The following is a 24,068-nucleotide window of genomic DNA, read 5'->3' as shown; positions in this document are numbered from 1 at the left end:
ATTCGGATGATTTAGAGGGCTTTCAGGGATGATGAAATGAGTGCAGAGCAAATAAAAGTGTGGCACAAATGCTTCAAAGATGGTCGAGAATCTGTTGAAAGTGATCCACATTCTGGAAGGTCTGCAACAAACAGAACATCTGCGAATGTTGAAACTGTACAGGCTGCAACCAACAAAGATGAGCAACTGACAGTGTGAAAACTACAAACTAATCTGAGGATTCCAAAAACTACTTTGTCTGAGATTTTGATGCAGGATCTTGGCATGAAATCTGTCCTGGCAAAATTCGTTCTGCAGACCCTGCTACCAGAGCAGAAGAAACATTGTGCAGCAGTTGCTAATGACTTGAGTCAAACTGCCACCAATGAACCAGATTTCCTCAAAAAGGTCATCACCAGAGATGAATTATGGGTGCTTACTTTGAAGGGGACTAAAGTGTCATTGTCCTATGTATATTTCTTGTATCTTGTATCTTCTTCAATAAATGTCTCTATTTGTTGTATTATGTGGCTGGATACCTTCTGGATAGGCTTTGTATACATGTGCTCATGTTTATACATATATTACTCTTACATGGGTATGTTTATTATTTTTATCATAACACCTATATTATTTTTATAATACACATCATTTTTATGTTTCAGTATAAAAAAGGGAAAAGTCCTACATATTCAAAACTTCTGGTTCCGTGACCTTTACTCTTTCCATTAAAAGACAATACAGCTAAATGCTGTTCTTCCTTCTGGTGAGCTATAAACAGTTCATACCAGGAAAGAAAAATGGTTGTGCTAATTCATCCTGACAACTGGCTCTAAGTATGACAGCACTCAGGCTGGGCAGTGGACTCTCCTGACAACACATTAGCAAATGGAAATCGGTTCTTTTGCAGTATGGGTGACTCATTTCTTCAAGTTAGTCATAGTGTCACTTGTGATTGAACTACCCTAATAAAAGCAACATATATTTTCTGCTCACTCAATGTTAGTGACTCCAAATAATTAAAAGCTGTGAAATTAAAAAATTATCATTACAATTTCCATGATGTTCTTGTCTATTTCTTATTAGTTGATGTAGTTATGATAAACAGTCCCTTATTTCCAATGAGAGAGATTTAAACTGCACAGGCTGTTTGCTTCAATTTCGACTCTACACAGAGTTAAATTACTGAAAGCAGACTGCATTGCATCCTGTTTCCAATTCCAAGTAAATGTTCAATGCTGTGACATAGTAATCGTGTCAGCAATTCAACTTACTTTGAAGTTAATCTGGTATTTGATTCAGAGAAGGTCAGTTCAGGCACAGGCTGAAGAAATCTTGCTAGAAATAGAAGAGACAATCTAAAATTATGTCAGAGAAGGAATTTAAGTCTAACGTGAACGAAAAAAGAATTTATAGCTCTTAGGTAATTGCATAGTATTGTTGGTGATTTTCCAAAATGACCTTGTTCTAATTATAGAAAGACAAAGTAATACATAGAGGTATAATTTAGATCTAGGACATTAGTATTCAAAATAACATCTTATAAATTGCATTGTGCTAGTTGTGATCAGATGGGAAATGAGCTTCCTACAGGATTCCTATCCATAGTGCATTCAGTTATAAGCCAACTTGCTTTAAGTCCCTAGGAAGAGGCACACTGCCCCAGAAATGCTCTTTTCATATATCTGCTGCATTGCATAGGAACATAAAGAGCCTCTTTTCTCCCTAAACGTTTTGAGTGTAGGAGCTCTGAGAAAATTTGCTTTTTCATTCCCTTCATCTCAGTGCAGAAGTATATCAAGTGAGTATCACACCTCTGCAACCACTAGAGAAGAAAAAGAGAAGACAAGACAAAAGAGAATTTTTACATTTTATTATTTCTCTGACCACTTTAGTTAGGAATTTCATCTCATTTTAAGAGTAATATGAACATTTTGTTTTTATAGTGATTGCTACCAAATGTGCTCTGTTTAACCAGATATCTGGTTCCTTTAAAAATTCTGTCCAATTCTAAAACTTTACAGTCATTTTCTGGGGAAAGTCTTTTTTCAGTTAAATATTAATTCTGTTCATTTTAAGGTGCAACTAATCTTAAGTGTCTCCTACTCAGAGAAAGCTAGTCTGGTGACTAGTGTGCATTGGGTAGAGACGAGGACAGCTGGGTCTGCTGTCTTATTTCCTGTTCATTTAGCCTTGTCTCCTGATGCTGGAGGAGAAACAAGAGAAAGGGAAAATAGGCTTGCTTTCCATCATGGCCTGTGACAGGCTACGGTTCCTTTTTGGTAACCACTGCTGCTGATCTAGCTCAGTGCAGACAGACAGGCACTCACAGGCACCAGCAAAGACAAAAAACTGCAGTGCTTAACTAGCCATCGTGAACTCTGGTGATGCTCATTTATCTGCTGACTCCCAACTTTGAACCCAAACCTTATTTCATGGATAAATGGGATTTTTGTCCCCCCAAACTATGAAAGCCTCTGCCTAGCCTATATCCCTGAATATTACCTATTATCTTAGTTCTCAAATCTGGGTACTGCAAGCACAAAAAAGGGCTAGAATATAATTAACAAAACCCATTGCTTAATTTTAATCGAACCTTCTTCTGAGAATTGGTTTAATCAATTTATTGTGGCATATAGTAATCATTTAGTCAAAACTTTAGCTAATTGTTTCTTCTTTTTTGTCAAGTTCAGAAATATGATAATGCTGTGATAATTCCCTTATGTCTATTTAAATATCACATGTAACAAAATTTTGAGAATAATTTTATTTTCTAGACCAAAATTCTATTATATAGCATTTGAAAGTGAAAGCTCATCTTTCATTTCTTTCAAAAGATTATTCATATCAGAAATACCTTTCCCTCTGAATGAATACCATACAAACACAATATTTTCTACATTATTTTGGAAGAAAGCAGACTTAGTAATTTTTGCCTAGCAAGTGCTCTATTACTGTCCTTTAATAGCCTGACTATTGAGTTTAAAGATACTTTTCTTAAATTGAGTCTACTTAATATTAGCCATTGTAAATATACAGTATATCCCCATTATTTGAAGATTCTGTATTTGAGAGTTGTCTACTTGCTAAAAGGTATTATGATACAAAAATCAATAATTACCACAGTTTTGCAGTATTTCCAATACAGGTATGTGCGCAGCAGCAATACACCACAGTTTTGCAGTATTTCCAATACAGGTATGTGCGCAGCAGCAATACGCACCTTCACAGCTGAGGTCAAGCAAGACAAATCTCTGTGGATTTTTTTTAAACTCCCAAACAGTAAACAAGTGCTGTGTTTTCTACATTTTTGTGCTTTTCGTTGATGATTTCACTACTGAAAATGCCCCTCAAGCATAGTGCTGTCTAGTGTTCCTAAACTTGACAGGCTTTGCTGTGACTTACAGGCAAGATATGTGGGTTAGATAAGCCTTGTTCAGATATGAGTTATAATGCTGTAGGCCATGAGTTCAATGTTACTGAATCAACAATATATATCAAATAAGGTGTCTTCAGACAGAAACACATATAAAGCAAAGTAATGAACTGACTGGTTGACAAAAATATTGGAACCAACGGCTTGCAGGAGGCCTAACTCTGCATTTCCCCTAGGAGCAGCATGTCTGTGTTCACTAATTCCACGTTCCCAGCAAGTTTATAAAGTGTAACCACTGTGAATATAACAATCAACCATATAACTAAATGAACCAAATCCTGCTGATTAAATTGTATGCCTCTTAATATTGATATCATTTATGTCAACAAGGTATCCACAACTTCACTTTCATTTATTTTGTGTAAGGGTTAAAGAATGGTCTGAGCATTATGAAGAATTTCATTGGTATACACTTGTATACTCTTAAGGAAATTAAAATCAAATTATGATTTCTTTCATTTAAAAATGCTTCAGTGACATTCATGCCTTAAAAGATGAAGTGCAGATCCCTCAGTGTAGCATAAAAAGCCAAACTACAGCCCAGTCCCGTTTTAACTCCCAAGCACTCTTTCTGACCATTGTACCTTTTGGAGCTTCTGCACACTCTGGATTTCCTTTTTCTGAAGCTCACCAAGCAATGTCAAATTTCCCAGTCTCCGCTCATGCTATTCCCACCGCCTGTTAAATGTTCTACCCAATGCTAGTCTTTCTGTTGAACTGCTCAATTTCATCAAAATCCCAACTCCAGTGTCGCTTTCTCTGGGACAACTTCCCAGACTTGCCAAAGCAGCAGTCATCACTTCTGTGCTCTTACAGAATTTTGTGGTTTCCTTTTCTGTGCCTGTCTTCCTCATTGCCTCGGGAGCTGCTGCACTGTGGCGGAGTCACATGTTAGACGTTTGTAATGCTAGGGGATGCATTTAGAAAATAAGTGTGAAATTCAAATCTACTTTCATATTTAATCTTCACAAAATACACAGCAAAAATCTATGCGTCTATATTAACATCACAGGGCCTTCTCTTTCAACATAATGGGGTCTGTTCTTGAGGAAATGTTAATCGGGTTTTGGACACCTCATATTTGACCCCTTTTCCAAGAGCTCTATGGGGAATTTTTCTTTCACCACAGTGCATGGGGTTTGGCAAAAAGTGCACTACCACCATGCATCTCCTACCACAGAAATTAATTAAAATTAAAATTTAAAATTAATCTAATGAGACGAGGACATCAGAATAGACTCAAATATTTGCAGAAATCACAGTATCAGTGTTGAAGCAGCATTAGCAAGAGTAGTAGGGGCAGCCTCTGCTGTGGCAGCTGGAGCATGGGTAAAGGCATTAGGCTCCCAAGATCAGGATAATTCTATAGCATTTGATATGCATCTAAAAGGAGAACTGAGAAATTGGTACTTATAAAGTGATTACATTCATGAGGATCATTTGATGGTAGAAGCCCTGGCAAAATCTATTACCTTGGCTATTTACAGATAATAAAAGCTAAGATAAAAAGAAAGCTGAAAGAGATTTGGTTTCTTGAATTGGACCATTTAGACATGTGGTCCAATTCATCTTTGGAAAATATGAGAAACATGAATTCAAGGGAAGTAATATAATTTACCAAAGGTCACCTGGCCACTGGAAAAGCTAGGCTAAAAGCCAGGTCTTTGAGGTGTAATTTGGTACATTTTATGATGCCATTATGCTTTCCAAGTAAATCTTCATCCATTTTAGTTTTCAGCCTGATTTGAGAATCTTCAGTTTTTTATTTCCCTACTTAAAATGAACCCACACCTTATTATGTTTCAAAGTTTTTAGAACGAAGTAGAGAAGTTTTAAGAGTTTCATAGATCATACATAAACAGCACCGTTAAAGATAATCAAATTCTAGTTTTAATACTTGAATAAGAAGTAGAGAATATGTAGGATATTTACCTATCTTGAAATTTTACCTCAATTGTTGCTATAATTTGAACACTTTAATAATATATTTTCCTATGTATTACTGGTATACATTAACATTCTATCACTATTTTTTCAAATATGTTTGTTTTATTAGCACTCGGTGTTTGAAGAGAAACATTTGGTTCTTTTATAACAGTGGCATCAGATCAGATTGATAATAAACAACTCCAAGTAAAACTTAATTCATGATTTTTGGGGGGACCAAAATTTTCAGGCAAGTTATGAAGTGCAAAATTCATGAGGCAGTATAACCTGTATATCATACATTTTAGTGCCAACATTTTTTGCATCTCCATATACCATCTTCTACTCTGGAGCCATTAAATGGAATTTGACAGAACCTCTTCTTAGCCAAAAACACTGTCACAAGAGAAATTAAAATTCCCTGGCAATGGAATCGTTACAAACCTCTCTGCTTTCCAAGTACACACAGGTTCTGTCCATCAGCAGCTCAGTTCTAAATTCGGTCATAGCTGACCAAATTGCCTTCTGATGAAATGTTTCTTTTTAGAATTTGAGGAGTTGGTTTCACTTTTTAAGCTATTTCTTGGTTTCTTCTTATTTACTATAACATTTAAAATAGTTCACATATGTAATGTGTAAAAATTTCAGTTATAGCGAAATAGGCAAAAAATTTAATTTTTAAACTGGTTTGATTGACTAAAAGCTAAAATCAAAGGACAGTTTGATTTCAGAGGAGGTCATAAGTATGTATGTATATCTTCAACCAAACTGTTACTTAAAGACATGGATGCCTATGTGTAGACTCTGTTGAATGCAGAGTACTATTTAAACTATTGTTTAGTTATCAGTTTGCATAGGAAAATCTAAATTTGACTAGGCAATTATAAAATTAGTAAATGTAAACCAAGTAGAATAGTATAATAATAGATGTATGAAAAAGTAAAATAAGTAGAAATAAAAGATTTAAGATCATCAGAATTAAAGTTTATCCTTCCTCGAGACCCACTCATGAAGCTAAATACTTTACTATACTAACACATTTTATATATGGTAGGATTGTTTCTGGAGCACATCCCTCTGCCTCTAAAAGAAAGGTTTTTCTCCTGGGTAAAAGAGTGACAAGAAGTCTTTGATAGAACTTGAGTCAGTGATTTCTCAAATATAGCCTTTCTCTTGGTTAATATTTTGCCTTTCTTCTCCATTTCCCCCCCAAATAATGGTAAACCAAAGAGTGTTTTATCTTTTTTATAAGTTGGGATTCTTTCAGCTACAGAAATAGAAATTTCAAATCAACCAGTTTAAACAGTAAAGAAATCTATTGTCTCATTTAATAAGAAAATCAGAAAGAGAAGCTCCTCCAGAAATAGTTTGTTAGCATCTTAGTGATGTCATCCCAGAATCAGGTGTCTGTCTGCCTATACCCAGTGGGACATAGCCTGGTGTTGACCAGAGTTGTTTTACTGAAGTAAGAATTGTACCTGCACAGCACCAAACTCTGGTCAAGGCATGAAACACATTGACTAAGAGAGTACGTAGCTTTGTAATCATGAGTCTGGGGACTTTCAGGTGGTTTGTACCAGCTTGTCAGTATTCTTTATAGATAGCAGTGAGATTGATGTTGCACACTTGGCTTGAAACTGACAATGTGCCCAGAGATTCCTGGAAGGTTCTTCCTCTGGGCTGCTTATGTAGCAAAGACATGTTTTGGTGATCAAGAGAGTATAAGTAACCCAGGCTGGAGATTATTTGGGCACTGTGCTTCTGAGAGGTTCCATGCACATGTCAGATGGTTCCAATCCAAGAGAGAAAGTATTTCAGTATGGCCTTTACAGAGGGAAGAGAATTTGAGTTTGAATCTAGCCTCTTTTGACCTCTTGCTGTGAAGAAGCTTTGGCTGTGATACAGATCCTTACTTTAATGCTGTTGCTGTATTGTATCTTTTCCTGCAATAAAAGTGTAGATTTGTGAGCATTGTTATTTGGGGTCTTGGGTCAGGGCCTGTATGAGGGTCACACAAGTATGGAATATCTCCTTAAATTTTGTGCACCAGCATCCTCACAGGCTTTACTCTTATCCCAGCCTTGCTATGTGTCTCCCTGTCAATCAGTCCTTTCTATCCTTCCATCAGTGCACTCAGCTTCATGCTCAGAGTAGTTTACTACTGTTGCAGGTGCCACCAGTGACAGTGGAGCCTCCATGCTCTGCTGTCCATTTCAGCAGGAGAGAAAATTTTGTCTACAGCAGTGAACTTTCAGTCCTTCCTGCAATTTCCTTAATTTGGGACATAATATCCTGGTCACCAGGAAAATACAAGGTCTTGGATTATTTATTAATCAGGATGACTCTACAGAGTGGGTGTGAAGGTGGATATGTGGAAAGAAAAAATAAAATAAAAACAAAATTCTGTTAAGAAGGCAAAGAAGAGGAGGTCTATTGCAGCTTGGGCAGCCAAGAGTGTCCTCCATATCTTCTTGTTGGCAGAAACATTAACCTAAAAGGAGGTAGATAAGTGCAGCTGATAGGTCAAATGCCAAACACTTATAACTAAACTTAATGTTCTCCCACTTTTCATTTTCACGATTCAATTTATAGACTTCACTAAATAACGTTTTTCTAGGAAAACCTTTCCACATTGATGATTAATATATAACATTAACATAAAAGATCAATATGAAGATGTATTATAAGGCAAAGAATTTTAATTAATGGCACTAGTGCTAAGATGACAGGTCTAATTATCATTTTTCTTCTATTGATTTTCAAAATACAGAGTAAATCAGATTATTAAATACTATTTATAATTTCTTGCCACAGATGATTTAAAAAGGTACCTAAAATAAATCTAAAGTCTTATTAAAGATGCAGTTATTTTATATTAAAATTTTGCTCATTTGAGTTGAAACTAAAATTCAAATAATGCATGGTAGGGTTGCCGTTCTAATTTTTTATAGTTTTAGAACATAATAAACTTCATAAGAAACTGCTTAGTTTAATGATTATTCATTTTATAGGGTACTGACTGATGGATTAAAGTGCCACTTTTAGCCTGTAATAAATACATACAATAAGGAAAACAAGAGTGCAAATGAGTAGCAATATGGGGCAGAATGTTAAATGGATGAATATGGTTAGAAAGGTAAGAAGATATAGGAACAAACTAGGGAAAGAATGACTGCCAAAAATAAAGGGTTTAGCAAGAAGTCATTTATACAACAAAGAAATTCTTATTAAAATACTCACATTAATATTTAAAAAATGTTTCATTATCAGAATAAATTCATGCATAGAGCAACCAATCAAACAGTACACAGGGTCTTAGGATATAGAACAAGAAACCTCATTTGTCATCAATCTTATTCCCACTTTGTAAACACATTTTCTTTTAACATTTGTCATTATTTTTGTAGTTCTATCTAAAACTTTAAATAATATACTAATATTGTTCTACTTTGTTGATTTGTAGATACATGACTTGTCCTTGTGCGAAGACTTAGCTCCCATACATGGGACCTCTCCTACCACCTAGTCCCACTATACAGTTATTTTATATTTTAGATGTGTATTTATTATTTTTGAATGTTGTATTCTCTTTTCAGACTTCTGTTGTTTGCTCGATGTCACATATTGTAGTAGAAGAATAGCATCATCTCTTCTTCTCTACCCCACCCTCTGTTTCCTATTCTACATTCTGTCCAATTATATCTATGCTTTAACAATAATTTGTAAGTTAAAAACCAATAGTTGACATTTATAATACACTATTATATAAATATGACTGTTTTAGGAACACATTTTCTTCCCCATGAAGCTAATGTAACACACAACATGATGGTACCTAAAACTGAGTATTTCCAACATTAAGGTTCAGTAATCTTTTCTCTTTCACTCAGTCAATTGCTTAAAACCATACCACATCTCACTATGCTTCATATTTGAACTATGACTCTCTGATGAAAAGAGCTTTCTTTGATCCTCTTTAAGTTTCTGGTTTATTTCTTTTCTGATGTTCCGTGGCCTTTACCATGCCCCTTAGGTTTTAGCCATTTTTCCTACATTATCTATTTTACCGATTTTTCTACTTTTTCCCAGTGGCCTGCTGCTCTGATCTGAATGGGTCACTCCCAGTGACTCAAACCAGTTTTCCCTTTCCTGCCCTCTTTGAGCTACTGTTTCCTGGAGCTCAGTAGCTCCTTCATTTAAAATATTCATGCTTGAAATCATTTTTATTTTGCTTTCATACTTATTGATTGGGTAAAAATTCTAAGTTTTAATCCAACTTTCCTCAGAAATAGAAATTATCTTCTAACACCTAGTCTCAATGAGAAGATGCCTAAGAATATTTTAGTTCTTGTTCTTTTGAAAGTCATATTTTCCTTTTCTCCCCTCTGGAAGTTTTTAAGTTTGTCTCTTTGTCCTTAGTATTCTACATTTCAGGATAATGTACTCATTTGGAGATAGATGACTTTTCATTCATTGAGCTGGATGTTCAGCTGGGCTTTTTCATGTGAAAAGTCATTTCTCTGTAAGTGGGAAATTATATTATCTCTTGATAATTTTCTAACCTCTATTACCTCAGTTCTCTTTTTTCTGTGATTCCTGGATATGTAATTTTCTGCCATTAATAAATAAACTCATATGTAACCTTTCTTTGTTCATCTATTTGAATTCTGAGATGTCCACTTAACTTACTTTCTATCCCTTTGATTTTTATTTTCAATATCAATACTCTTATTTTTAAATATAAACTCGCTGTTATTTTTTTTTAGTCCTTTTTCTAGTTACTATAGTTTCACACTGTGTATAAACAACATCCCCACCTTTCTTGAAGGATAATCATTGTCCTTTTTAAAAAAAATTATCTGTTTTCTCAATAACCAGTTAGATTGGGAGTCCATTTTTTTTATCTTTTCTTTATTCAGTTGAACTATTTTTACTGAGATATCTTTGACATATAAAAATTGTACAAATTTAAGTTATAACACTTGATGTTTATATATAGTGAAAGACCATAAAAATCAAGCTATATAACACATCCATCACCTCTGTGTAGTTACCAATGTGGTGTATGTGTCTGTTGAGAAGATTTAACTTAAGATCTGTTCTTTTAGCAAGTTTCAAGTGTACTATACTACCTTAACTATGATCACCATGCTAATCATTTGCCTTCTGGAACACATTCCTCTTGCATAGTTAAAACTCTGTTCCCTTTGATACACATCTCTTCATTTTCCCTCCTTCCAAAACTATTCCATCCTCTGCTTCTATGAGCTTGATTATTTTTTATTGGGTTGCCATTGCCTTTTATACTATGGATCTGTAAATACATCTAGTGATTTTTGATGGTCTGGTAAAAATTTCAAAAAGAAGAACTGTATAACTCTTATAGGCTTCTTCTGTTGTATTAAGTTTTGTTTCACAACTTCTCTCTCTCTGAAGAGGCATTTTCATTGTTACATCTTTGCAGTAAGGAACAAAGCAGCCCAAGGTATGGAAACTGGCCTTCTAACTAAGATCCTATATGGTTTAACTTCTGTTTTTGAGGAAAGACTTGTTTCTGTCTAACCTTCCCCCATCTCAAGTGTTAATTGCTGACACTCTGTGGTTAGGAATGGAAGGGAACACTGACTAATAAAGGAGAGCTTTACACAGCCCCCCCACCCCTCAGTTATTCTCCTGTTTAGAACTCACTTGCCACTCCCATCTTACTCACTGCTTCTGAGTTCAGAGCTGCTGGGGTTTTACTGTGGGGATGTGAGTTCCCACCCCTATGGCAGGTCCTTTATAACGGAATTTGGGATGCAGGCCTCTAGGTCCATTTCATCTCCCAACATGCTCCATCAGCATTCTTGCATCCTTAATTCCTCTGCATTTGCTTGTCATTTGTTGCTCATCCTCCTCAATCTTTAAGCTACATAAGTTTATTTTCATGTTTTTTTCTTTTTCCACCTTTATTCCAAGATAAGAGGCAAAACCAAAATGATACATGTTGGTCAGTCAGTATGACTTTCGAAGACTAGGTTACTTATATTCTCAATAATCCTTCAAACTATTTCTTAGAATAATTTATTATCTGGAACAAATTAATAATGGATCCAGCTTACAGAGATTTACTGAGATTAACTAATTTTACATGGTGGTTTTATAATGTGCTTGTATTATTCCTATTGCAGGAAAGCTCTTTTTCCCTTTTCAGGATGTTAAAATCGGTTTCTTCCTCAAAAATAATCATAAAATCTACTTTGTCCCTGTATCTGCCAAAGATATGAAATACACAGCTCTAATTATTTCACCAAAATGGAAATAGAGAGACAAATAAGGCTCATAAAAGTGAGCAGGAGTTGTTGACAAGCCTTTAAATGGCAAGAGATGGCCTTTTCCTGAGATTACCAGAGAACATGTTATTATGCTCTTTGACCTAAAAAAAAATCACATACTGCAGCAATATAGTAGGCTGTGAGATGGATCTTTAAGTCTATAAGAATAAGTACCACTGTTTTGTCAAGTCTTAAAGTCTTAGAATCAGATTAAATTGATGGAAAGTCTTGAAGTTTAAGAAAAACCAGAAGTCTTTTTATTTAATAAACCAAATTTATGTAATAAATAAACATGATATAATTTCAATAATTGTATTACTTTAAGTATTTAATTATTAATAGAAGAAAGAGGAACAAAAGGTACTAGACATTGAGCTTAATAAACTCGGGAGTGTGAGCCTGTTTGCTTTACCAGGAAGCTACAGCTTTTCACACCTCAGGGGACCACAGCATTGTGCTCTGCCAAGGGGATTAACACTCTTCCCTACCTCCCTCTGGTACTGGATTGTTTGGGGGCACAGAGGGTGCTGGGCCATACAGGCTTGTCAGTCTAACTAGAGGGTATACGCCATCCAAAGTTCACAGAAGCCTGAGAAATTGGTTCTTTTGAAAAAGCTGCTGGTCTTTTACAAGTCCAAGTTAATATAATCCAGTGCAACAAAGATCTCTCTCTATCTCTGTGTCTCTCTCTGGACATGCAATGCATGTCCTCTCTCTATAGTCATGTGGCCTTAGCAGCCATGTAGCCCATGGTCAAATGGACCCCACACACAGGACCCAGAAAGAAGCTTGGATACCGAAGTACCAACAATGGACTACAGCTGGAAACACATGCTAGGCAAGCTGGATGCCGGACTGGACTGACCTCTAACATGATACAGGGTCTCTGGCTAGTGGCTTTTAGTTGGCTCTACTGAAGACAAGGTTGTACCTTTTCTATGGTGAGATAAATGGAAGTGAGACGTTGGGAAGTCAGGTGGGAAACTCCTTAATTTTATGTATCATCAATAAAATTTGCCACAGAACTCCATCTTCTTGTGTAGGTCTCAGGAAATTATTTTCCTCACAATATCATAAGAACTCCACTTTCACCAATCACAATTATAGCTACCACTTTGTGGAAGTCATTTCTATGAGACACTGTCTTAAGCACTGTGCTTATAGAACAACTATTTGAGGTAGATATTATCATTATAGTTTAACAGATGATACAGTAAAAAAAACAGAAAAAATTAACTAATTTGTGTAGGTGGCATAGGTAATAAATAGCAGAATAGAAACACTGTATAGTTCCATCATTAATAGTCTGATTGTTTTCTACTCTGGAGGCATATTAGAATTCCACCTGAGAAGCTTTGGAAGGGAGAATAAGAATGAATGGGTACAGGATGAAAGGAGGAAGAGATAAGAAGGAAAGAAATAAGAAAAGGAAGGAAGGAATGAAGAAAGGATGGGAGGAAGGAAAGAAGGGAGGGAGTGAGAGAGAGGGAGGAAAGAAATAATGAAAAGAGGGAGAAAGAGAGAAAAAGGAGAGCAAGAAATGTGGGTCTTACCATTTTCCAAGATTCTGATCTAAGTAGGTTCAAAAATATTCTAGGAATTGGTACTAATTTTAAAGAAATTTTTAAGACATTCAAATGTATAGCCAGCATTGAGAACCAATGTCCTGGATCAGTAGTTCTTGAGCTTAAAGTACATATGAATCCCAGGGGGGAGCTATTAAAATACAAGTTCTAACTCAGTAGATAATTTTGAAGCTATGACCCTAGACCGAAATGTGTTGGTCATAAGCAGAGTCACTTGTAAGTTACTTTTTAAATGAAGCTTAACTGAAACACCACACCTAAGAAAGTATTATATTGCTAAGGAAAACACAATAAATAGTAAAAAGATTTTTATTCAGTTACAGAAAAAGTATGTATAATTTTAACATTTGCCTCATGTAATACTCCCAGAAGAGAATCATTAGTCTAAAGTTTCTGGGTTTAGTCAGTAAAGCCAGAATGAAAAAGTTAAAGGTCTTGAAATATGAGATGTGTTAGGAGGGGTGATATTGAGAACACTGGAGAAAGTATTGTCATCAAATGGGTGGAAATCCACAGTTACAGAGGAGGAATAGCAGATGCCAATTAATATTTATTCCAGGGTATGCAGATACTGAAGGAATTTTCCCTTGATGACCCTTGTTAGTTCTGTGACTCAAGAACAAAATAATGTTTATGTGAGATAAGAGAGGAGAGCTTATAGAATTTTCAGCCTGAAGAAAAGGTAGAAGCTTAGAATAATTCCTAATAGAATAGAAGTATGATCTCAGTAAGTCAACTGGAAAGATTGCTAGTAGAGAGAGACGTGGACACAGCACAGCTGAGACTGTGAATTGGTGGGGCACCACATGATTTTAGTGCCCTTCTTAAACAGCACTTTGAAGTAATGAAGTTTGTGTTTGGATTCATATGAGGTTGATGAAGTGAAGTAGATGAAAATTGAGGTAGGAAATAAATCTAGATAATAATTGTTGGTATTGTGCATTAAACAAATACTCAAATTATAATTCCAAAAGAGTCCCTTGGAAAATGTTAAAAATTGTACATGACATTTGTTAAAGTCATTAAGGCAGACTTCATTTAAGAGAACTACAATGAGTTTTGTAGTAGACGAGAGGGATTGGGCTGCACTACAAATACAAGTATAAGAGATTTCTAAGGAAGAAGCAGGGTGGGGGTCAGTGGGTGAAAAATCACTAAGAGGAAACATCAAGGCTAGGGGGGTTCATCAAGAGACAACATCAGGCCTAACAAGGTTCCTGATGAAGGCAGGCCAGGGAGATAAACTATCAAGGGTGAAGGATTTTCAGTAAATGGGTCCAGCAGGATTCTTGCTAAAACTGGAGCAAATGGAACAAGAACAGAACCAAAGGTCAGGGACTAGTCAGAAAGAAGACTCAGAGGAGCCTGACTCATATTTTGTTAAAGGAGAGAATCTTTGTCAAAAGACAGAAGAAACAAGTCATAACAGAAACTATTGTAGCTAATTGTGTTGAAATGTGTTAATACATACTGGAATCTCAAGAAATATTTTAATAAGTCAATGGAAAATAATTAGGGAAACCACATAAAGTTAATTTAAAAGGTCTAAATAATTAAAACCTGACATAGTTCCTGTTAAAATTCCAAATACTTATTAATGTCTTTATAAAAAAGAGCAGGTAATTTTATCACCAAGGATACACAAAGTTTTCAGTTGCTTAGAAACAATGTTCACATTGCAATAACTTTATGAGAGACAGCCTCAGAGCTAATGCATGCATCTCAATTTTTTAAAAAAAAAATACTAATTAGTGTGAAGTCACATAAATGGCAATAAAATGTTGAAAAAACAATAGTGTGACCCAGTATTTAAAATAATTTGACAAATGTCCCATTCTTGACAAGTAGTAATTAGTACATAATAGATCAGTGCCATCATTAGTTTTCAATGTTTTCTATCATGTAAACTATAAAAAGTAATAATAGTTATAAGTTGAAAGAAACCAAAATAGAAAAGTCCAAAATATTCCATAATGAGAACTTTGTTAAAATAATATGAAGATTGTTTATTGTCTTAAAGGAGGAATTAAAATGATCTTGCTTCTTACTTCATATTAAAATGATCACAGTTAAGAGCTTGCCTTTGAGAACTTGGCACAAATTTTAGACACTAGTGGACAGAAAGCTGGGATGAAATCGAAACTGTCTGAAATTGAACCCTAAGGAGTATATAGATCTTGGTAGACCTCTTTGTTGGATTAATTTCCAGTATCTTTCTACAGCACCTGGCTTAAACAATTATTGTTATTCATTCACTATAATAAATACTAAATTAATTCCTAAAGAAAGCCCATTTTCTAGAACTGAGGTGAACTTCAGAATAAATAAATAAAATTAAAAATGCAAGAAATGAAAATTCCTCTAAGTAATTTAAAATCTGTAATTACTTGGAATATTCACAGATAAATTAGCATACATATTTAGCTATAATATGATTTTATAATATTGAGAGGATAATACAATAATACTTGGACATAAGTTATTATCAAATGGATTAAATAAACTGTTGCTCATATGTTCATGAAAACAGAACTATGCACACGCAAGATCCTGATGCAACTGAGAATTTTAGGTGGTTATCCTGCCTCTCCTCCCCAAAATATAAAAATGTCTACCATGTTTGGATAAGTTACCCTCCATTGCTAGAGGATATCTAGAAGTTGACATCATTGGACTTAAATGTTTCTTTAGTAGACAATTTTTCACATTACTATCAGATAGTTTTTATTTTTCCCCATCTTAGCCATATTTCTAAATATTGTCATGTTTCTATTGCCATCCCTTTTTCAATGTCATTTTATGATGCCATTTCTGAATTTCAAAGTTGTTTTCCTGTGGCCACTGGGAGACGAGAAACAATCTTTGTTTCCATTGTCCTTAAGTGTACTCAAGTTAGAAGAGTAAATCTCCAACAAGGCACTTTAGCATGCTGTTTAAATATTTACAAGTTATGGGCTCCAATGTTTAAAATTTTGTACTCTTTTTAATGGACATCAAGAAATCATGCAGTTTCTTGCATTTGCTATCTATTATGTTTCTTTTCCCAGGAGTCACTCTATTTATCATTAATTATGGGGTGATGCAGACACCAGCCTGCAGTGTCCGAGTCATTATGGATGAAATGAGACATTCACACAGATTACAGAGTCCAGTGGAGGAAAAGGGACAGCATGGCTTTTCTCTCAAGGGGAGCAAAAGCCGCAGCCTCTGCCATGACAGGCCTTTATTGGGTTTCTCAGCACATTGCGTGATGGTCCTCATTTAGTATTCACAGGTTTACTTTAGGTGGTTACATTTTACAGAAAACAAAGGAGCCAATGTGGCTAATCACATCACAGAAGAGGGATATTTGCAAATGAAATTGCAAAAGTAGTTGAACCATTTACACTTATCCTTGGAAGGTTTAGCATGGATTTTAGGAAGCTGCTTTGCAGTAAATGTCCTCAATTCAGGGTGAGGAAGTTTTTTTAGCAAAAAGCAAGACTCAAAGCAGCCTAGGCACGTTGCAGGCCTGATTCCCCATGGGAGAACCTATTCATGGACCTGGGTCCTGTGTATCTCCAAGTGGGAGCTGGACCCACACCAGACAGAACGGTCTCCTACAATGGGGAATGCCTATCAAAATGAGCATTTTATAAAATCTACTGCACTAAGAACTGCCTTGGTGTATTTGTCACATTTGACCTTGTCCCTACTCCTGAGCTACCTGGTTCAGTTGTTGAAGGTATCAAATTCCTCACAGTGATGATCAAAGTGAAAAAATACCCTAATCTCCATCACAGGTCCCTGAAAATTACACTATAGTTTCTATCTTCACCTTTTACTCTTATTCAACACATCAGTCCCTGAAAATCTGGGCTGTCATTCATGTGACATTCCATAACATAATTAACTCAGTTCCACATTTAACCCACCAAGATAGACCTTGATGCAATACAGTTTGCTATTTGAAAACATAGCAAGAGCTAAACATACTCACAATGCCTCTAAATAATTCCAAATACTTAGTGACAAAGTATTATAGATGCCAAATGATAAAAATATGCATGGGGACATAACAAAAAATAGATAGTTTCATCCCATGAGGGGAGGATGTCAAGAGAAGCACAATTATGTAATTCAAATTATGAACACACACACACACACACACATACACACACACACAACAACAACAAAAGTTAATATGACACTCCAGAAGCCCTTTTATCTGTAATAGTTAAACTGATACTTGATTATCAGGAATTTGCGGGAGTACTAAAGTTGCCAAACATCCTCAAACAGAGGCACTCATCGATGTGACTACTAAGGAAGTGGGACCTGGAAACTGGATATCAATTATTTTTCTTTGTATTAAAACAAGGCTGATATGGACAACCATATATTTTTCCCAACTTAAAAGTGTTTATTTGTCTGAGAGGAACCATCTTCTCATCAGTTCTTCCTTTTCCAGAATGTTGGCTCATCTTGTACGTTTAAGGAACTACTTCTAAGTATCCATGAAAAATCCTGTAAAATTTTGATAATAATTGCATTGGATCTATGCATGAATTTAAGAAGATTTTTATCTTTGATATATTTTTTCCCAACTAATAAATATTTTTTATTTATTTAGAACTTCCTAAATGTTTTTCTAAGTTTTAAGTTTCTTTGCAAATTGCATTCCTAATAATTAAGTTACTCATTAAATTTTGCTAAGCAAGCATGTGTGTTATGGATTAATTTATCCAATATTTGGTATAGTTCCAATATTCAAATCTACAATACAGTAAATTTATGGAATATTTAATTTGATGCACGCAGTTGGAGCTTATGTATATTTCTTTTTTTTTAAAGATTTCATTTATTTAGTTTTAGAGAGAGGGGAAGGGAGGGAGAAAGAGGGGGGGAGAAACATCAATGTGTGGTTGCTTCTCATTTGGACCCCACTGGGGACCTGGCCTGCAACCCAGGCATGTGCCCTGACTGGGAGTTGAACCAGCAACCCTTTGGTTTGCAGCCCATGCTCAATCCACTGAGCTACACCAGCCAAGGCTATGTATAGTTCTTTTTTAAACAACTTTATTGACATATGATGGACATACAAGACACTTTTTCCTCAAATCCAATACCTCAAATGTATCATGATCATTTCTGTCATTTATAAATATTCTTGCTTTTTCTTTTTTCTTGCAAGCTACATAATTGTAATTTTTTTTCTATGATCATTCTTTTATCATACTATACCTGATCTAAGAATGAATGACCCATTCTAATGTATTTTTTGTAGGTCTTTAATATATTGCTTTGACTTTTTATGGAACACTTCCCTTCTTCCTTGCACAACATTTCACATTTATTTGTGTGGAATGAACTCCATCCCACAGAGCTCTCCCAGGCACTGTGGATGAAAAATAAGTCATCCCAGACACAGTCTTGTTGTTCTGGCAGGAAATAGGGTAGTTATTCCCTCTAGTGTGGAATGTCCCAACCCCTTCTCCCAAACAACTTCTATTGTTAGTGTTATATGTAGGGGGTATACAGCATACATGCATAGCTCATCAATCAATGTCAAAAGGTTGTAGTAATACAAAAACAGGTATTATCTATAGATAACAAGTGAAGGAACACAGAGATTTGTCATAGGTCAGAGTCTGTTAGTCATGCTGACACCAGATGGTCTTTAAGACATGTTTCATGAGATAAGGACTTTACTCCTAATGCCTTGAACTTAAACATCTGATTTATATCAACAGGGCTATTGCTAAGCAAAGCAAGCTTCAAAGGATAAAATGTACATTTCAGGTCTGACTCCCACAGAAACCCCAGGTATTGGAGTAAGGGCATGCCTATCACCTGCATTACCTGGTTCTCCAGGGAGACTTACTAGCCCCTTTCACAGGCTGCTGTGATGAGGCTACAGTCTGAAACCACACAGAGCAGTCCCCAACACATTTGAAGTTTTTCTAAGTTTTTGACCTGCTAATTATTTTGCTACAGTTTTTGACCTGAAATTATTTTGCTACACTCCTAACTGCGTCATCTGATGTACTGAAATTGCTTTCTCCTTGAACATCTTTCATTCTTTTTTACTATGCTTTCTTTCAAAATATAAAACAATGGGTAGGTACAGAGATAGATCCCTGCAATAACTCTTCATCATAAGAAAAATAAAATGTTTTTACTCCTGAATGACTGTTTCTGTTGTTTCATAGCCCATTCATATACTACCAATTGTGAAACAATATCATACAACTCATCTATTGATTAGAACATCTGAGTTCTATGTTGATTCTTATTAAGAATATTTTTAATAACAGGTAGTATCCCAGATTTTTGTATACATTTAAGTTACACACTTAATGAAGCCCACAATTCTCTAGCACTCTGAATTCGTTTTCTTAATGGTTCCTCTGTTGTCATAAGATTATTAATTTTTAATTAGGTATATTGTCTTTTGGGCTTTTTTATGGATTAGGACTATGTCAATAGCAGTGTCAATACTTGATACAATCTGACCTTAAACAAATAGAATTTGGTGTTAACAATGATTTATCATTTTAGACCTTACTATGTGCTAGGTACTGCTCTAATTGTTTTCCATGCCATACAAATCACCAATTTACTTATTCACTCAATACATATCTGTTAAAGTCTAACATTTGGAGGGAAGATTGTGTAATTTCATGTGCTTGAAATATAGAGGTGAACAAAATAGACAACAATTTTGTACCTTCATTAAGTTTACATTTTATGTAATGAAACTGGTCAAAAGACAAATAAATACATGGCAGATCAGATGTTTAAATGTGCTGCAGAGAAAATTAATGCTGGCAAAGAATATGGAATTCTGAAATGGGATGGGCAGTGTGATTTTATAAGGGTGATCAGTGAGGAGGTGATATGTAAGTAAAGACCTGAAGGAGATGAGGGAGTAAGACATTGGCTAATAAGGGAACAGCATGCTTGGCAAAAGGACTGTGTCTGCCATTTTTAAGGAAGATTGTTCAGCTGGAACTACACAGAGTGAATGAGGGAGAGGGAAGCAGAAATTTATGCTAAGGTGATAACAGGAGGTGAAGCTTGGAAGAGATTGAAATCGTGTAAGGCAGCACACCTCATCCCTCTCAGATTCAGAACCTCTCTCTTTATAATAGCTACAGATACAAATAGAATTGCACTGGCAACTGAAATACTACCAAGGTGTGAAATGTTAAAGTTTTGAACATTATTAGTTATCAAACAGCTTGATAATGGTATTCCTGAAAAATTTAGTATATTAAAATAGTTAGAAAACAATTTTGTTATATGTCAAATAGAACTAGTTTCTAACCTCAAAAATACAAATAGGCTTTTAGTTTTTATGAAATTGCTATTCCCTTTCAAAACAGAAGAAGGAACAGGGCTATTCAGGAATACTCCACATGATGCAGGACTTCAAGGATCCTTAAATCTGGCTCAGTAGAAGCAAGTGGAAAACCTCTATTCCCCCTCACTGTGATAGTAAAATACCAATACTCTTCCAGAATTCCTTTTAGAAAGCAATGCCAAAGGTCTAGGCTCTTGAAGAGGACCATGTGTATTTTAGTCTGACCTGATAGATCTTAAAATAATTTCTGTGACTACTCTGGGGAGAATCGAAAGAGAAGAAGGAGCCAAAAAGACCAGTTCTAGGTCTACTGCAGTGACACAAGTGAAAATAAAGATGTCTTGGATCAGACCTTTAGAAATAAAAGAACTGAGAAGTAACTGTGTTATATATATATATATATATATATATATATATATATACACACACACACACATATCCATGGACCATATACATATGCATAAACATATACATATATCAATAAACAAAGATGGGCAGACTTTTTTGGTGAATTGCATGTGAAGAAGAGAAAAAGAAGACTCAAATATGAGTTAAAGCACTTTAACTCTGAGTTTTTTCTACAACAGCTAAAAGGCTTACTTTATTGAAATAGAGGTTTCACTTTCTAAAGTTATCATCACTTACTGAAATAGAGGTTTTCAAAATGAACAACTTACAAAGGGGAAATGAGAGTTAGATTTATGCTAGGTAGCTAATATTTCTATTTTATAGATGCTGGACTGAGGCATAGTATTTAGTGAACATTGTACAACCATTTAATGACACAGTCTATAACACAAACTCATATTGTGACACATGGATCTTAAACCTTATATAAATTGAATCTTAACATATTGGATCATAGTAACAAATAAGTCCAGTGTGGAAAAGTCTTCAGACTTGGCCAAATTAGGATATTCAAATGATGTCATTGAAATATGCTTTTATTTTCTTCTTTTTTCAGGTCAGTTTTTTTTTCTACTGACTCTATTTCCAGGTATATCTTCCTTCATGGAACCTAGATAGATGCCAGGAATCTAGACTTACACTTATTCTTCTGGCCAACCCAACCCTCTTGACTGTAAGACTAGGCTTGACTGACATATTCAATCTGCAGCCAAAGTGATGGGATGGTTTGATAGTCACATATCCACCCCCATCAATACACATCAGCTTAGCATGTCTAGGGAGAGATTTTCTAAGAAAAATAGGAGCTGTTTTCAAAAGGTGGAATGATAAGTAAATGAGTAGACAGATAGATAGACAGACAGACAGAGGCAGCTAGAAACAATAGATATCCAATAAAGATATCATAGAAAAAAATAAGTGCAGACATACATCCATGATATGTTGTCAAAATTTCTGTTTAGCCCCTTTCAGCATTCTATTTCTATCATAATAATCATATTTCTAATTTAAACTGCCAAAAATTAATTAATAGACTAATATTAACACCTGTATATTGTATGGCCATCAATAAAAGTCATGAAAAGCACACAGATACACACACCCAAACTGAAGTTTCTATTTCAGTGACAGACAGTAAGGATCCAAAAAATTTCTTAAAATTGCTAAAGGAGTAAACAAACACTGGCCCAGATTGGAAGCACTCCTCTTTTTTTCTTAACACTTTAGGAAACTTGTGTTCATATTATTCTTTTCAAGAATTCAAGGTTTTAAAGACTGGAAGATCGTATGGCACAATAAAGTTAGTGAGGTGTACCATAAGTATAGGGAGAAAATGCTCCTGAGAGATGGCCAGAACCCACATACACTGCCCATCACCATCATGGAACTCCAAAAAAAGAGCAGCTGTAAAAGTTCTGAAGCATAGAAATTCAGGGTCTGAGCATTTTTAGCTACTGAAAATTGGCATGATTTCATTTTTTACTGTTTTGGTCAAAAGTTAATGTTTGATAATAACATTCTCATCAAGGACAATTGCACCTGGTAATTGTTTTAGGATTACATAAACATGGCACAAGCCTTTCAAAAGCTTGCATGTAAAACAGTTTTCTTTCTGTTTAAATGCTGAGGATGAAATAAAAGTGTTTTTAACCTTAACCTAGGTATCTTATTTCTGATGACCATAAGCAAAATTTAGCAGTGCTTCTGAAAGTTTTTGTTGGAGATACATTAAACCATCTGTTCTATTTGTTCCCTGGTACTTGGAGATAAGTAATCCCTGGCATCAGAAGCAGCTCCAACAGCTGTGATTTTGCCTGTAGTATGCTAGTTGTACTATCAATATTCCAAAATCCTAGGGTATCATGATGTCTTCCAAGGCCAAATCCATTTAAACCAAGGTCAGTAGATTATTCTCTGAGAATAGGGAAAAATAATAGTGTAGGACCTGATCATCCATTTATGGTGAGCCATCAATATTGGATATTGAAATTGATTTTACAATGAAAACAGAAAACCTCAAACTGAGCAATGTAGACACGAACCAATTTAATAAATGTGAATAATCAAAATAAGTCAGAGCCTTATAAAATCTTCTTATATTTTTATAAGGAGTGTGTAGCAAGCATAACATTCATTAGACTCTTGATGTCTCTAAATCACATCTACTCAATGCCACTGTTCACTTTATTGGTAAATGCAGTCAAATCATATTTTATGGGGTTTCCTCTTAGGTTTTAGGTGATCTAGAAGATGTCATCTTGGCTTAATATTGAACAACACTTGTCAAAGCCCATGTGACTTCTTGAAGTTGTATGTTTCTGTTGCTCTGATGGCAAACTTGAGCACAAAGATGCCTTACTATGCTCTCGGTGCATTCAGGGTCTGGCCTACACAACCCCCTCTGTGTGTTCACAAACACCTCCCTTCTCCTGCCATCCAGTCAGAGGGTCTGTCATCTAAGACTTGGAGCAAGTGCCTCTGCCACAGGAAGAGAAGTTGATCAAAGCTCACCCCTTACCCTCCACACTTCCTTCAAACCAGTGTGGGGTCTCTGTCCTATCATGACCAGGATCTATTTTTTTCTAAAACAGAAATCTTCTGGAAATAGTACAACAGTTTCATTCTTTTCTAAGTTCCTAAGTCAAAATGACTATCTCCTAATGACAGAAATGAGTTTGACACTTTTTATTCATTCCCTTGCAGCAAAGCAAATACAAAAAATAAGCTACCTTTTCCATTGTAGATGTACTCACAATGCAGAGGAAAGTATAAAATATTTTACAAAACATTTTATTTCAAAATATTTCTCTTCTGCTAAGAAGCTTTTTATATCCTAAATCCTCTTGAATGAGTTAGTTATGGGTAGAATTGGATGAAAAATCATATGCTCATCTCATCCATGGGCCACATAAGTTCCCCTGTGTGCTATGAATTCTTTAATTGTGAAGCCATTGACATTAAGAATGAAAGCTATTTTTTATTAACCTAGGAAGTGGAGTTTGAGTAGTGCTGGCCTACTTTAATAGCTCAGGTGACAGTGCAGTGGAGTCTTCTAGGCCTTCAGATTTCAGTAC

General features: G+C 35.3%; 1 long non-coding RNA gene across 1 annotated transcript; it reads left to right on the top strand.

The window, feature by feature from the left end:
• LOC118499867 lies at window positions 1–23,497 on the top strand. Its single transcript, XR_004902413.1, has 3 exons — window positions 1–194; window positions 10,706–10,712; window positions 23,486–23,497. It is a non-coding gene; the product is annotated as an uncharacterized LOC118499867 (long non-coding RNA).
• Window positions 23,498–24,068: the final 571 nt, after the last annotated feature.

This window comes from Phyllostomus discolor, chromosome 4, assembly GCF_004126475.2.
Source record: "Phyllostomus discolor isolate MPI-MPIP mPhyDis1 chromosome 4, mPhyDis1.pri.v3, whole genome shotgun sequence".
In the NCBI taxonomy this organism is placed as follows: domain Eukaryota; kingdom Metazoa; phylum Chordata; class Mammalia; order Chiroptera; family Phyllostomidae; genus Phyllostomus; species Phyllostomus discolor.
This window is presented reverse-complemented; position numbering and strand designations above follow the sequence as displayed.